The following is a 14939-nucleotide window of genomic DNA, read 5'->3' on the forward strand; positions in this document are numbered from 1 at the left end:
TCAATCACAACAAGATGAGCTGAAAGAGAAAGGTCAGGGGAGGTCGACTGAAACTGTGTCACAGGTCAGTATAAGGGTATCCCTGAAGGTCAAAAGCTTGAGGGTATGCCTTAGCCCTCACCACATACCACAGTGACCTGGGACCTCATGACACCCTCTAATCAGCAGCGCTGAAGCCTAGCTCAGCTTTACAGCTTACCACAGGCTTATTCAGCCTCATCTCCCTCAATCCCCTCAAGGACACAGTAAGGCTAGCATTCATGTCCTTGCTGCCTGAGGCCCAGGGAATCACCCAAGGTCACAGGCCAACCAAGACAGAGGCACAGTACTTGAACTCCGCTCCCTGGGGACAAGCTCCTCCTCTCAGATTCTGCTTACTCCATAATCAGTCTACTCCATCCGTTTTACAGATGAGTTAACTGAGGCCCAAAACAAGGTTGTCCAAGGTCAGTGGGGCTAAGCCAGACCTAGGACCTCTAGGCATTTTACCAATCCCACCCTATGATGGGTACTCATCAGCCAGTGCCCTCAGACTCCCTCTAATCCCCCCTCCCAACACCATCCTGATGAAATTCATCCTTCCCCACTCCACCCCCACACCTCATGCCCACCCCACACTCCCTGGATGACTCCCTGGTTGAGAGGGAGGCAGGCGGTTGCTAAGTGCTCACCCGCGCTCTCGCGCGCTCTCTCTGTCTCATAAAAATAAACTCCTTCTGGCTAGGAGACTCTGGATGAGATCCCCTCCCTTCCAGCCAAGAAAAAATTTAAAAGAAATTTTAAAAGATCTCCTCCATGACATTTATTTGAACGTCAGCAGTGCCGAAGCATGGGCCAATTTACCGAAGTCCAAATGGAGCCACGCGCCGCTAAACCTCAGAACCTCAGCCTGAAGACCCTCCGTTCAAGCTTCTGGGTGGTTACTGAGCTGATTTATCTCACCAGGCAGGAAATGGGGGCCCGGGCCACCTCCCAAGCTTTTGGGGCTGGTCCTGGGGAAGGCCAGGATCTGGCAGAGGCCTGGCAGTGACCAAAATAGCCAGGCTGGTGGCCCTGCCCAGCACACACCTCCCTCTGAGTGCCCAGGAAGGCGGCCCACAGGTCCTCTCTCCAGTCCAGGCTGACGCTTTGGGGCTGTGGATTCTGAGATTCTCTTTGGCTTCCCTGGTGGGAGCAGTAGAATCTCCTGCCCCAAAGAGGAACCCCCAGAAGGAAGGGAAAAAGTCAAGAGGAGTGTCTTGCTGTCCCTGCCCACGGCCCACTTGGCCTCCAGCTGTCCCTCAAGACGGTTGGACGTTGGCACAGCCACCTGCACGCCGCACACGGGCACTACCCTTGGAGCCATGCCGCCCTATCACCTCTCCCAACTCAGTGCCTGCCCTGAAGAACCAGCTCCTCTGTTCAGCCCTCCAGACACCAGAGACACTCCCTCAGGTACAGCTGAGGACACACAACTGCCCGCAACCAGAGACCCAGAGCAGCCACACTTGGGGACACACACACGTGCACAGCCAGGTACTTGACACAGTCACACACCCACAGGCTCTCACGCACTCGCAGGCACACACACACAAGTTCACACAGAGACACACCGGGGCACACAAATGCAACCGTTTGAAGACACAACCACACTCAGGTATCACAGACACACCAGGATACGCGCGCGCGCACACACACACACGCACGCACACAGCCCTGGACACAGAGAAAAGCAGGCATACATTAGGTCACACAGTGCATGCTGCTGGGGACATGGAGAAACAGTCACCCTCAGAAACACACACTCAGGGACGGCGAGATACATACAGACGCCCAGGGAGACTGAGACACCGACACACACACCTGCCGCCTGCACCAGGAGCCCAAGCCCTTTCGCCAGGGAAACAATAACAGCCCCGCCAGCAGGTCTGAGCAGGCGACCCTGCGTCCCTCCCTCGGTGGTGAAACGGGCGCGAGAATGGGGCGCACTGGGCGGGGAGGGGGTCGGGACTAGATGGAGCCCGGGGACCGGGCGGGGGCTCTGCGCCACCGGCTCCCTCTTCCTCGGGTACCTGGGGCGGCCGCGGCGCTGCGCTCCCTTCCACTCGCCAGGGGCTGCCCGCCCGCCGGATCTCTGGCCCGCGGGGTCCGCGCTCCGCGCTCCTCGGCGTGGCTGGGTCTCCGAGCTCGCAGTCCTCGGGGCTCGGCGCCTGCAAGCGAGCCGGGTTGCAGCTAGGGCCCGGAGCTCGGCGCTGGCGGCGGCGCGAAGGAAGCAGTAATTTATAAGCGGCTTCTTCCTGACCTCGCGTGTCTGTTGTCTGAGCAGGCAGCTCTCAGCATCACCCATCCTGCTGGGTGGAAAAATACCAGCTTCGCCGGGCCGGGGGCGGGGCCGGGGCGGGGCCTGGGCGGGGCCGCGGCCTCCTGCCCCTCCCCACACGCGGACACACACATATGTACATGCGCGCGCGCACATACACGCACACTCCACACGCGCGCGCGCGCACGGGCTCGGACACACAAAGAGCCCGGGCTCGCCGAGCGCGCGCGCACACCTCAGGCGGTGGTCGAGCGCTCGGCCGGCCGCTGCTCGCGTTACGGAGCATTCTTCTGGAAGCCCTTGCTCTGCAACCGCTGGTGCCAAGTGGTACAGCCGGTCCTCAGCCCCCTCCTGCTAGGAGACGCCCCAACCTCGACTCGCTGCGGCTCCTAACACCAGCCTCCCCCGAACCCCACCGCTGGCTCATCCACCTGGCTCTTGGGAGGGGCCTGTGGCGCCTTGAGCAGCGAGCTCCGAACCACTCCACAGCGTCCTCCTGCACGATCATCCAGGTTCTCAGCCTTGATATACTCCTTCAAGAAATGGGCACAGCAGCCCTCCCTTGCTGCCTCCCCCAGGCATGAGGGCAACCTGAGATTGATGTGAAGCCGGCAAAGAGCTGGCGGATTCTTGGCTTTGCCCCAGCTGAGTGACCTTGGGGTAGTGTTACTTGGGCTCTTTGTGCCTTGGCTTCCTGATCTGTAAAATGGAAATAAAAATAGGAGAACTTATCTCCTCTGGCTGCTATGAAGATCCCAGGTTAACAGTGTAAAGCAATCAGAACAGCACCAGGCACTTAAGTGCCAAGCGAGTGTCAGCTACTGCGACTATTTTTAAATGAAAATGGGGAATGTGCCATTATTCTTGTCCTTATTTGCATGAGCGGGTCCTCAGAGACCATTTTCCAAAACCAGACCCTGCCTGAGCATGAGGGGGAAGTGCTCTGTGACTTCCAGCAAGGGCTGTTCCCTCTCCGAGCCCCAGTTTTTTTCTTCTCTCTTTCTCTCATTCCCTCTCTGCACCTGGAAGGCTCTGTGGCGAGCTCCTGGATCCTTCCACCTTTTAGACTGAGTATAAAGGAAGAAATATCAAACAGGCCCTGCAGACAACCACCCCCCACATCAGACCTGGCCCAGCTGGGACCCACTGCCTGGAGGAGCTCCATAACACCCTATTCCTGAGCAGTTTCAGGGATCAACCAAGGATGCTGAATTCCAGAGCTCCAGAGATGACACTGCCTCTCCCGGGCTTCCTCACTGGGGCCCCCTGCTGTCTGGCTCCATCTTTTCCTCCTGGCAGGCTACCCCCACCCCGCTGCAGTCAACCCAGACACTGGCCACTCCTGGCACATACCCTCCCTTGCCTTCCTCTCTCTGCCCTTTTCTACTGGCCCCAGGTGCTCCTTTCTCTATGAAGCACCCAGGGACCAGCAGTGTCTCCAGCACCCCAGCAGCCCTCTGCTTCCAGTCACCTCATCTCTCTCCTTTGAGTTCAGGGTACCTGCACCCCTTTTTTATCGGTAAGGAAACCAGAGCTGGAGAGGAGAAGTAGCCGAGTCCCCGTCTAATGGAAGTGAGGTTTCTCCATGAATTGAAGGAGCAGACGCAAACAGAAACCCCCCAGACTCTTCATGCGTGCGACACTGCTCACGGTGCAGAGTGGCAGGTCGTAGTGTGGAGTTGATTCTGGAGTTGAGGTTGGAACCAGGAGGCTTTGACTAAGCCAAAGGGTTGAGGAGAACAGAGAGGGAAGTGTGTTCTAGGCAGAGGAAGTTGCTATGCAAAGGCTCACTGGCAAGAGTGGTGGTGGCTCTAAGCAAAGGTGATGTGGGCCCAGCTGAGGGTGGCAGAGAGTGAGTGAGGGCATGAGGCCACGGGAGGTATGAAGGGAGAGACATGTCCAGGGCTACAATTTGAAAAGGTCCATTGGATTGCCTGAACCTCAAGCAGGCCAGTGTAGTGCAAATAGTGTCAGCACAGAACACATGGACAAGTCTTGTCCAACCCTCTATCTTCCTCCGCTAGACCATTAACTCCACGAGGAATGGAACCTTGTCCTTTGTGCCCCTGTTGAGTCCTGGGCCTGGCACACACTAGGTACTCAATGTTTGTTGCATTTTTTTAATTTAACAAACCCTTATATAGATGGTACTTAGCTACATGTTGGGGACAGTTCAATGCACTTAAATATCTTAACTTGTTCAAAACTCACAATAACTCTATGGGATTGGTACTATTAATCTTCTCATTTTACAGAAAGGAAAACTGAACCACAGAGAAATTCAGTAACTTGCCTAAGGCCACTCAGTGGTCACATAGTAGAGCTGGAATTCAAGCCCAGGCCATCTGGATCAGAGAATACACTTTTTTTAAAAAAATGTTTTTATTGATTTTAGAGAGGAAGGGAGAGGGAAAGAGAGAGAGAAACATTGATCAGCTGCCTTCCTGCACGCCTCCTACATACCCCTTACTAGGGGCTGAGCCCACAACCCGTGCATGTGTCCTGACCAGTAATCGAGCCGGTGACCTCTTGGTGCATGGGACGACACTCAACCAACTAGGCCACACCAGCTAGGCCAGGGGACACACTTTTAAATGAGGGAATTCCTGGGCTCTTAGTGATTGTCCAACAAAAACCGAGCCCCAGGGGACAGGAGAGAGATTGGGAGAGGAGCCAGGAAGGGCTACAACCTCAACCCAAGGACTGGTGGGTGAATAAGAGGTAGAGAAGGGCAAAGATAGTGAGGGAAACAATGGGGAAAGCGGGGGGGGGAGTGGGGAGAGCTTGGCATGGAGCCAGAGACCCCAGTTTCTATCCCCCTTTCTGCTGCTTCCCAGCTGTGTGACTTGGGCCTGCCTGCCCACTCTCTGTGCCTCAGTTTCCTCATCCATAACATGGGACAGTAAATCCTGTCTCATTGAGCCGAGAGGTCTCAAACTGGGGGGGGGGGGGGGGGGGGGAGTGTGCACTGAATCCAGCTCCAGGATATACTTCTGTGGCTTCCACTGGCCTTTAAAATATTTGAGTTAATTGCCATGAATAAAAGCTTGGGAGAGTTCACATTTTAGAAACTTGAATGTCTGCTTTCCCTGGAAAAAATCTGTCTACCATCACTTGGAGCTGAGTTATCTCAGCCACACCCTCACATGGCTAGTTCCTTCATTTATGCCGCCTACCTGTCCCCTGCAAGGGGCTGAGTTTGAGACCACCTATGGTGTACTTTGTGCACCGTCCCTGTACCCTTGCCAGGGCATGGCAGCTGGCAGTTCTAGGAAGAGACTGTGAACACCAAGGAGCCAAAACCATTGGCAACGACGAAGGAACTTCAAGGAAACCCAGGCAGCGGCTTCCTTCAGAAACCACATGCCAGCCTGAAATTCCGTTGGGACTACCTCTTCCCATTTCAAAAAGGAAAATCAATAGCTGGGAGAGCTCACGGAGGACACGTGAGGAGAGATGGCCAAGTGTCAGGCTTCATTCAGTCTGTAGCCCTGAACTTAAAGACAGTGAATGAGATTGTGAAAAGGCGACTTGATTTTTTTTTAAGCTGCTGGCAATAATAAAATAAAATTGATCCAGAATTTTAAGCAAAACCCTTTGTCCCTTGCCACAGAATAGTTTGTTTCATCTTTCAGGTGACTAACAAAGGTTGTTAAAATGCTAGCTGGAGGTCCATCTGGCCAGCCTCCTATACCTCTCAGAATGTCATTCCCTAAAGGGACAAAGTGACAAAGCTGCTGAGTGGTCCCTGACTTGGTTGCTTTCTCGTGGGCACACCCCATCCCATATGTCCTCATGTCTGAAGGTATACAGACAGATGGCTGTGTTGTAGGCGGCAGAACGACACTAGGTGTCAGACTGGTGGGGTCAGACCGGACCTGGGTTCAGCAACCTTGGTACTCGAGTTCTGGCTAGGAAAGAATTCAGAGCCAAGACTCCAGCTTTAAGAGAACATTTACTTATAAAATCACAGAAGTGGAAGAAGTACAGTGGTGCCTTGGTTTTCGAACATCTCCGTTGACGAACATTTCGGTTTACGAACACCATAAACCTGGAAGTAAATGCTTCGGTTTTCGAACACGCCTCGGAAGTCGAACATGCCACGCGGCTTCCGCTGAGGGCGAGATCCTGAGGCCTAGCTGTTGGCTGTTGATCCCTAGATTTTCGATTTTTGAACATTTCAGAACTCGAACAGTCTTCCGGAACGGATTACATTAGAAAACCGAGTTACCGCTGTAATTCATAGAAGAGATGGGTTTAGGAAACAAGTTATAGAGGTAAAGGAAGGGCCCTTGGAGCTTGGGAGTGAGGAAGCTAATGGTAACTTGCCTGGGGGAGGGGAAGAGGGGAGGGAAAGGGGCAGGTGTGCTCCCAAGAGGGAGAGTGCACTGGGTCCTCGTACTAGGGGTTTTAAGGGTGGAGATTTTAGGGGAGATCCCAGGGGAAGATCTCAATAGAATATTCAGCAGTTTTCCAGGTGTGTCCTTTCAGGGTTGGGGTCTCCACTGATTGATTGGTCAGTGCCAGGGCAGGGGGTCATTATTCAATGCAGCTGGTCCTGAGGTCAGCTGTGGGGTCACTTGTCTGGTTTTGCTGCTTTTCTGGGCCTGGAGCTGAAATACAACTGAGGACTAGATATTATCTCTGGGAGGAAAGGTCAGGGGGTCCAAACTGCATAACCAGGATATGCTAGGGGAGGAAAGGTCACCCTGGGGGCGAGTTCCCACCCTACAATTGTCCTTTCCTAGGTTCCCAGGGCTTTCCACCCTGGTGAACTTCTGTACCTGGCCCATCGTCCTTGCTCTGCTCAAGTCTGTCTGTCTAACTGCCTACCACAGCTGTACCACCAAGGCTTTGTCAGAAATCTGAGCCTTTAGGAATCTACTTCTTGCCTCTCACCCTCCTCTTGCCTGCTTGCAAATCCCAGCTTCTTCTCTTAGCTTACAGTGAATCACGTGACCTCTCTGCGACTCAGTTTCCTAATTTGTAAAGCTACACTAATCCTAACCCCAGGTTGTTGTAGGGATTAAGAGGAGTTGATTCACAAAAAGCACTGAGTCTGGAGCCTGGCAGGACACTTGATGACCCTCCTGTATGTGTGCCCTGGGCTTTTCCTCCTCCTCACCTTCCCCCATGCTGTTCCCTCCCCCAAAGTATTTAGCCCATTGCCCTCCTGCAGCCTGGATCTCAGGCACACCTGGAGCCCCAGAGTGGGAGCACCCAGAAGGCAGGGATCCCTAGCAGTGCCCAGCAGTGCAGAGGATCCCAGGAAACCTTGCTGGATGTGATCTGTGGGTGGCAAACCTCCAGAACTCACTTTCTCCTCTCCCTTGGTGGGTACAGCAAATCTACCCCAAGGAAGGGGAAGGTAACAACGCAGGAGACAGACCTGCAGGGGGGGGGCATACATGTGCACATTTATACATTCACTAAAGCTGTAGCCACTCTCTAGCTCCCCGGTAAGGCCATTGTCTCCCTTCTGGTGCCTTCGGGGGAGGGTGCGGTGGGGCTCCTCCCTGGACTCCTCTCCCACCCCCCAGTCCATCTCCACTCAGCAGCAGCCAGAGGGATCCTGGAACTCTTCTCTATGGCTGGTGGCGGCATGGGATGGCACAGCCACTGCAGAAACAGTTTAGCAATTTCTTAAAGGTTTAAACATCCACTTAACCTATCAGCTAGCAATTCCATTGAAGTAAGAATGTCCAAACCTGTAGAGAATTTTTTTTTTAATATTTTTAAAATTTATCTTTACTGTTGAAAGTATTACAGATGTTTGCCATTTTTCCCTATTGACCCCTCCCCCCCCCCAGGCCTCCACTACACTATTGTCTGCGTCCATGGGTAATGCATATATGCATATAAGTTCTTTGGTTAATCTCTCCCTACTTAGAGAGAGGGGAAGGGAGAGGGCAGAGAAAGAGAAACTTAGATGTGAGAGTGGAACATTGACCTACCGGGAATCCAGCCTGCAACCCCAGCAAGCACCCTGACCGGGAACTGAAACAGCAACCTTTGGTGCACGGGACAACGCCCAACCAACTGAGCCACACTGGCCAGGGTGAGAAGTTTTATAATTCATTTGAGCCAAACAGAGGATACGTCTGGCAGCAAGATCTCAACAAACTGAGAAAACAATTCCAAGAAATGACAGTTTGCAGCTTTTATGCATTTGGATTTAAGAAGGGAACATAAGGAAAATTCTATGAAAGCAAGGCGGGAACAGATTACAGGATTGTTATCTGGCGGGTGGTTACATTTTAGAAGGAGGGGTTTGCCCTAGCCGGTTGCTCAGTGGTTAGAGCATCGGCCCTCAGACTGTAGGGTCCCAGGTTCAATTCCTGCCAAGGGCACGTACCTCAGTTGCAGGCTTGCTCCCCACCCCACCTCGTGTGGGTGGCAACCAATCGATGTGTTTCTCTCACATAGATGTTTCTCCCTTCCACTTTCTCTGAAAAGCAATGGAAAAAATATCCTCTATCCCCAGGTGAGAGTTAAAAAAAAAAAAAAATACAAGGAGGAGTTTGAAAGTGTGGTCACAATTTAGAAGGAGGGCCTTGAAAAAAGGTTAACAAAGGTGTGTTAACCTAAATGCACAGAAACTATGGACAGGGCTTGCTTAAGGCAAAGATAAGCCTTTTACAATGAAATGATAGGCCTGGGGTGTGACTACCCACCATGACCTACCCAGTTAGGAATTTATGATCAGCTCAACCTCTGAGGTCACTTTTCATAGGACCCCTTTTTCATCCATAATTCTATGCCTAATGTTAAAAAGAAAAGCCACAGGCCCCAAATGCTAAAAGCCCACAATCCTAAACCTAGATTTAATACCTAAACCAATTGTAGTTTTGACTTTTGACCTTCCCCAGAAATGTAATCAACGGGTCTGGAAGTTTCTAGTCAACAGCAATGAGGTAATCTGTCACATGGGCCCTCCTACATTTCCCAAAAGAAGAGGCAATCTGCATAACAAAACCCTTCTTGCTCTCTTCTCTCAAAAGGAAGAAGTCCCAGCCCAAACAATCCTTTCTTTTCTCTTGCTAATAGCTTCTTTGCCCCCATCCTCCTTTCCTTTCCTTTCCTTTCCTTTCCTTTCCTTTCCTTTCCTTTCCTTTCCTTTCCTTTCCTTTCCTTTCCTTTCCTTTCCTTTCCTTTCCTTTCCTTTCCTTTCCTTTCCTTTCCTTTCCTTTCCTTTCCTTTCCTTTCCTTTCCTTTCCTTTCCTTTCCATGTTTTTATTGATTTTTAGATAGAGAGGAAGAAAGAGAGAGAAAGAGAAACTTGAGGTGAGAGAGAAACATCATCAATTTGCTGTCTCCTGCAAACCCCAAAACCAGGCCAGGGAATCAAACTGGTGACCTCTCGATGCACGGGACGACATATAATCCACTGAGCCACACTGGCCTGGCCCCACCCTTCTTTTCTATAAAAACCTTCCATTCTGTACAACCCCTCAGAGGCCCTTCTATTTACTAAATTGGATTCTGCCCAATTCATGAATTGCTTAATAAAGCCAATTAGAACTTCAAATTTACTGGGTTGGATTTTGTTTTTTGTATAAGACTTACACAAGACTGTAAATAGCAGCACTATTCATAATAGCAAAAAAAGGGAGGGGGGTGGGGACAGTCCTGGTTGTGCACATCCACAGGAGAAAGGAAAAACAAGCAGATGAAGGACTCCTGAGAGGCACAAAACCCTGGGGGGTCTCTAAAGCACCTGCCAGGTGAGAGAAGACCACACGCTGTGCTGTTTGTCCCATTGACAGGGACTTTTCAATCAGGGGAAGTGAATCTGTGATCCTGGAAATCTGAGCAGTGATTGGGGTGGAGGGGGCAGTTGGCCCAAAGGACCCTAAGAGACCCTTCTGAGGGTTAGAAAGGTGCTATAAGCTGATTTAGGCAAAGGCCACACAGGTACATACAGATACAAACACCCAAGGAGCTGTATACTTAGATTTGTTGCCTATCACAATAGGCATGCCATGAACACCCCAGCAAAAATCAAAAGAAAGACCTTCAGACCCACTCAGTTCTCCTTTCTGCTTTGAACCCCAGGGACAGCTCCCACCATGCTGACACTAAGCCCACACTCTTCACAGCCTCTGCAACATGCGCCCCCATCTCTGTCACTCACCCCCCGCCCCCTCCAGCCACGTTTCTCTCCTGGCTTTCCTCACCCCCAAACTCCTTCTGCTAGGAGGCCTTTGCTCTGGCTGTTCCTCTGCCCAGAACACTTTCTCCGCAGCCCTTCCCTGGGCTGGCTCCCCCCACCCTTTAGACCTCAGCCAATGCCTCCTCCCCAAAGACTTCCCTGACCACTTCGCTCAGATAGCCACCTGCCCCTCCCCCAGTACTGTGCCTCAGCTTGGTTTTATTTTCATCCTAACTTGGATAACCTTGTGAATGTACCGTGATCAGTTTTATGTATCTGTTTCCACATCTAGGCTGCCTGCTTCACACGGGCAGGGCTGAGTCAGCAGGGTCTAGCACCATATCCCCAGGGCCTAGAGAAGTGCCAGGCCCATGGTAGGTGCCCAACAAATGTCTGCTGAAAGAATGAATGAATGGCTCTGTAGCTGCCTACAGTTGCCATACACCCCCACACTTGGGAGCACCTTTCTACACACACACACACACACACACACACACATTGCAAAACTAACTATTCATGTAGCTGGGGGGAAAGGGGACTAGCCTTGAGGAATGTGCATTCAACCACGGAGTCACCTCCCCTCCTCCTCTCCCCTAGAGAGATCAGATCAAAGCCCTGAGGGATCCTTAAAGGCTCTGTAACCCTGAGTAGGCTCTCAAAGTGTGGCCCTCTAGGCCAGCAGCAGCAGTGCTTGGGAACTTGTGAGAAATTCGAAGTCCCAGATCCCACCCAGATGTCCTGAATTGGGAATTCTGGGCTGGGACCCAGGGATCCTGTTTTACAAGCCCTCTGATAGGCTGCTGTAAGGCGGCACTCGTTCTCAACCTGGGCTGCCCATTGCAATCACCCAGGAAGCTTAAAAACGTCTGTCTGTCTAGGTCCCACCCTCAGAAATCCTAATTTAATTGGGCATGAGGCTTTTTAAAAAAGCAAGTTCTTCAGGCAAATTGAATGTCTCATCAGAGCCGAGCATCCTTGAACTAGAGGGTGCTGGGCCTCTGGGAGCATCACCAGCTCCCAGACATACCCAGGCAGGCCTAATTCCTCTGCATTCCTGTCCAGACCTCTCACTGGCTGCCTTCTTATATTTGGTTATTTTCCCCCTCCCTCCCCAAACACAACAATTCAAAATATTCCCAGCTCCCAGACAATAAACAAAGCCAGGGAGGCAAGCTCCCTGACTGTTTTGTTCCCACTTATGGCCTGATCCAAGGCTGGCCTGATTGGGCCCTTGGGACTGGTCATCTGAGCCAGGCGGGGTGGGACCTGGCTTGCACACAGACAACCCCAGCTCCACTCCCGGAATCCCAGAATCCCTCAGCTCCTGGTAACCCCAGGTGCCCTCCAAGGCCACTTCCCCAGGGAAACAGAGGCTCAGAATGGGCGAGTGATTTGTCCCAGGTCACACAGCAGTGCTCAGAAGGTCACTCTCATCTGTGGTGTCCAGCTGTAGGATAGGTGTGTGGGCTCTGGAGGTCAGAGAGACATGCATTCAGTTCCAGGTTCTGACCCTTACCAGCTGGACCTTAGATAGGGACCAGTCCCAAACTGAGCCTCAGTTTGTCCATCTATAAAATGAAGATGGCACTCAAGCCCCTTCTAAGGTCACTGTGAAGTTTAGGGACTACACAAGGTGAGTGCTCATAATTATTGCTGTCATTCTGGTTATTTTTGCCGTCTTGGAAAAATGAAATGAGCAAGTGAGAAGTATGTTGGGGGACAGTGGGAAAGAGGGACATAGAGGGTTATCCATCCAGGTCTCAAATGCCTGACCTGAGGTAAGGGGCTCATTTTGGAGGATGGGAAGGGAAGAGACAAGGCCAAGGGCCATCTTAGACAGGCACTGGGGGAGGGAAGCAGCCAATGCTTTCTCTGTGCAAGTGGGAAAATAGGGGCGCCGAGGGTGGAGGTGGCTTGCCACGTGGAACCTGAAGCTGATCTCCGGGGCCATTATCTGTACTGTGTGCCTGGACGCTATTTGCAGGTCTTAAGCCTGATCTTCTCCACTTGTGTATTAAAAGGCTTGAGTCCAGCACATTCTTTTATTTGATGAGTGCATTGTCCTCTGTGGATCAGTGTTTGAGAGAGCAGGGATGACACCAAGCCATTCCTTGCACTGGCAGGGCCTGCCCCAAGATAACAAACGGAGGGCCACACGCATCTGTCTCATTAGTGGAAAGTTATACTAAATAAAACCTAGCCTGCCTTTCCATCCTGGCAGGTATATTTTCATGGTGAGCTGGAGGCCAGTTTTGAGTGACAAATTCTCCGTCTCCTTAGAGTTTGATACTGCAAGTGGGGTGGGGTGCGGCAGGGAGAGCCATCCCTTCCTCTGTGGCCCTGGCTAGTGCCCTGCCCCTCACTCCTCTCCTGCCATCCCTTGCTCTGACCTCGCCTTTGAGCAGCTTTGCACACATGCACATATGACAAGACAACTGGGCCTCCCATTCCAGCTCAGCCACACCGTGCAAGCCCTCAAACAGCCTTGTTTATCTGGGGCCCTGGGGGCACACCAGTGGACCTTTCCACCTTCAGGTGGGTGGATAGGGGAAGAGACCCGCAACCAAGCAGTCTGGGCTCTAGGGGGGCACTTCTCTCTGGCCCTGAAGAATCCTCACCCCAAGGGGTCCTCTCAGGCACAGGCCCCTCTGTTTGGGGTAGTGACAGAATCTTTTGCACAAGGTTGATGGAAGGATTAAATGAGTTAATACAGGAAAGGGCTTAGCACAGTTCACATTATTGATGGTGATGTTGAGAAGCCCCAGGGCACGCTGTGGGGCAGAGCAGACAGGAGCTTGCGGCCTGGTAGGAAGAGGGAAGCGATATTCACTGAGCGCCTACCATGTGCCAGGTACTGAGTCAAATGTTCAGAGGCAAAATCTCATTGATCCTTCCCAATGACCTGGGAGGAGGGACCCATTTCACAGAAGAGGAAACTGAGGCTCAGAGATGATGAGACACCTACCCGAGGCCACAGAGTGGAGTTGGGATTTGAATCTTAGATATGACCTTCCTCCTTTCCATGGGCCAGAGCAGGCGATGGAAGCAAAGAGAAGAAAGGGCAGAGGGAGAAGGAAGCCGATGGCCGCAGGGTCCGAGCAAGGATGAGGGAGATGCCTGTTTTGGAGATGGAGCCATGACCTCTGTGGTTTAGCATGTGCCCATATGTGACAGGATGTGAAACAGCTGCCTGTATGAACCCTGGTTTTCAATCTAGATGGTCCAGTGGAGCAAGAAAAAAATCCTTTGTTCATCACTTGGATTATAACCCTCAGTGTGAGTCAAATTTTGCCCAGGTCCAGTTGCCTTGAAGCGTAGTAATAATTCTACCCAGCCTTCACTTGGCTGTAATTGCTACGAGATTAGGACATGCAGGCTGGGCTGTCTGTTTGCACAGCCTTCAGAGTTTACTGCCCCTGCTCTGTGTCCATGCGCTCAGCCCATGGCCACCCGGGCACCACCCAAGGCCACTGGACAGACTGAGAGGTCTCCAATGTGTGATTTCCTGGAAAGCACATAGGAGTTTGGTTCAAATTCACACTTGGCCTCCAATGCTGTGTGACCCTGAGCAAATCATTGAACCTTTCTGGGCCTCAATTTCTTCAAACATAAGGGAAGGATGGGAGTGGGGGATGGGAGAATGGTTACCCTGAAGCTCTAATCATTGGAGACATTTCAGAATGAGGCATTTTCAGCTAATAAGGGAGTTTTTTTCTTTTCAGTTTGTTTCCTGATCCCTCTGATAAATCAAGAAGTCTCAGCTAGGTGCTTGTGTGTCTTCAACACCCTTGCCACTTGCTCATCTCCTTTTTCAGCAAAGGCATCCCCAGATCAAAGCCCTCGGGCAACTGCCTACGGCTAGATTGTCTGGTTTTCATTGTCTTTATTTTTAAGGTCCCTTTTATTTATGGAAACATTGTGGTCTTCCATTTATAGTAGTGATGGGAGATTTACTTTGTAGCAAAATGTGTGCAAGTTGTTTAAAAATGAGTCCATTTGAAGGAAAAAAAATTAAATGAGTAATGATATAGGAGGTGTATGAGTTTCCTGGGGTGACCGAAACAAAGCACCACAAACTGGGGGGTTAAGCAACAGAAATGCATTCTCTCCCCGTCTGGAGTCCAGAGGTCATAGATTAACGTGTCACAGGGCCACACTCCCTCTGGGGCTCTGTGGAAAATCCTTCCTTGCCCCTTTCCAGCTTCCAGTGGTTTCCATTCATCCTTGGCGTTCCTGAGTTGGCAGCGTCATCATTCCATTCTCTGCTTCTACATGGCATTCTCCCTGTGTGTCTGACTTCACATGGCCATTCTCCTCTGTGTCCAGATTTCCCTCTTCTTATAAGGACACCAGTCACATTGGATTAGGGCCACCCTAGTGACCTCATCTTAACTTGATTACATCTGCACAGACCCTATTTCCAAATAAGGTCACATTCACAGATGCCAGGGGTTAGGATTTCAACATATCTTTTGGGGGTACACAGTT

The 14939-nt window shown here is 51.5% G+C and overlaps 1 protein-coding gene across 3 annotated transcripts in view; it reads right to left on the minus strand.

The window, feature by feature from the left end:
• Positions 1–2347, minus strand: part of SLC6A6 (solute carrier family 6 member 6) — a 79304-nt gene extending 76957 nt beyond the window's left edge. For 2 of the 3 annotated variants that reach the window (XM_081160681.1, XM_081160682.1), the window contains exon 1: positions 2052–2347. The gene's annotated coding sequence lies outside the window, so the exon portion shown is untranslated. The remainder of the gene's footprint in view (positions 1–2051) is intronic. The other variant, XM_081160683.1, reaches the window with a different exon arrangement.
• Between the last annotated feature and the right edge of the window lie 12592 nt (positions 2348–14939).

The sequence above is a fragment of the Miniopterus schreibersii genome, assembly GCF_964146895.1.
Source record: "Miniopterus schreibersii genome assembly, chromosome: 15".
Taxonomy (NCBI): domain Eukaryota; kingdom Metazoa; phylum Chordata; class Mammalia; order Chiroptera; family Miniopteridae; genus Miniopterus; species Miniopterus schreibersii.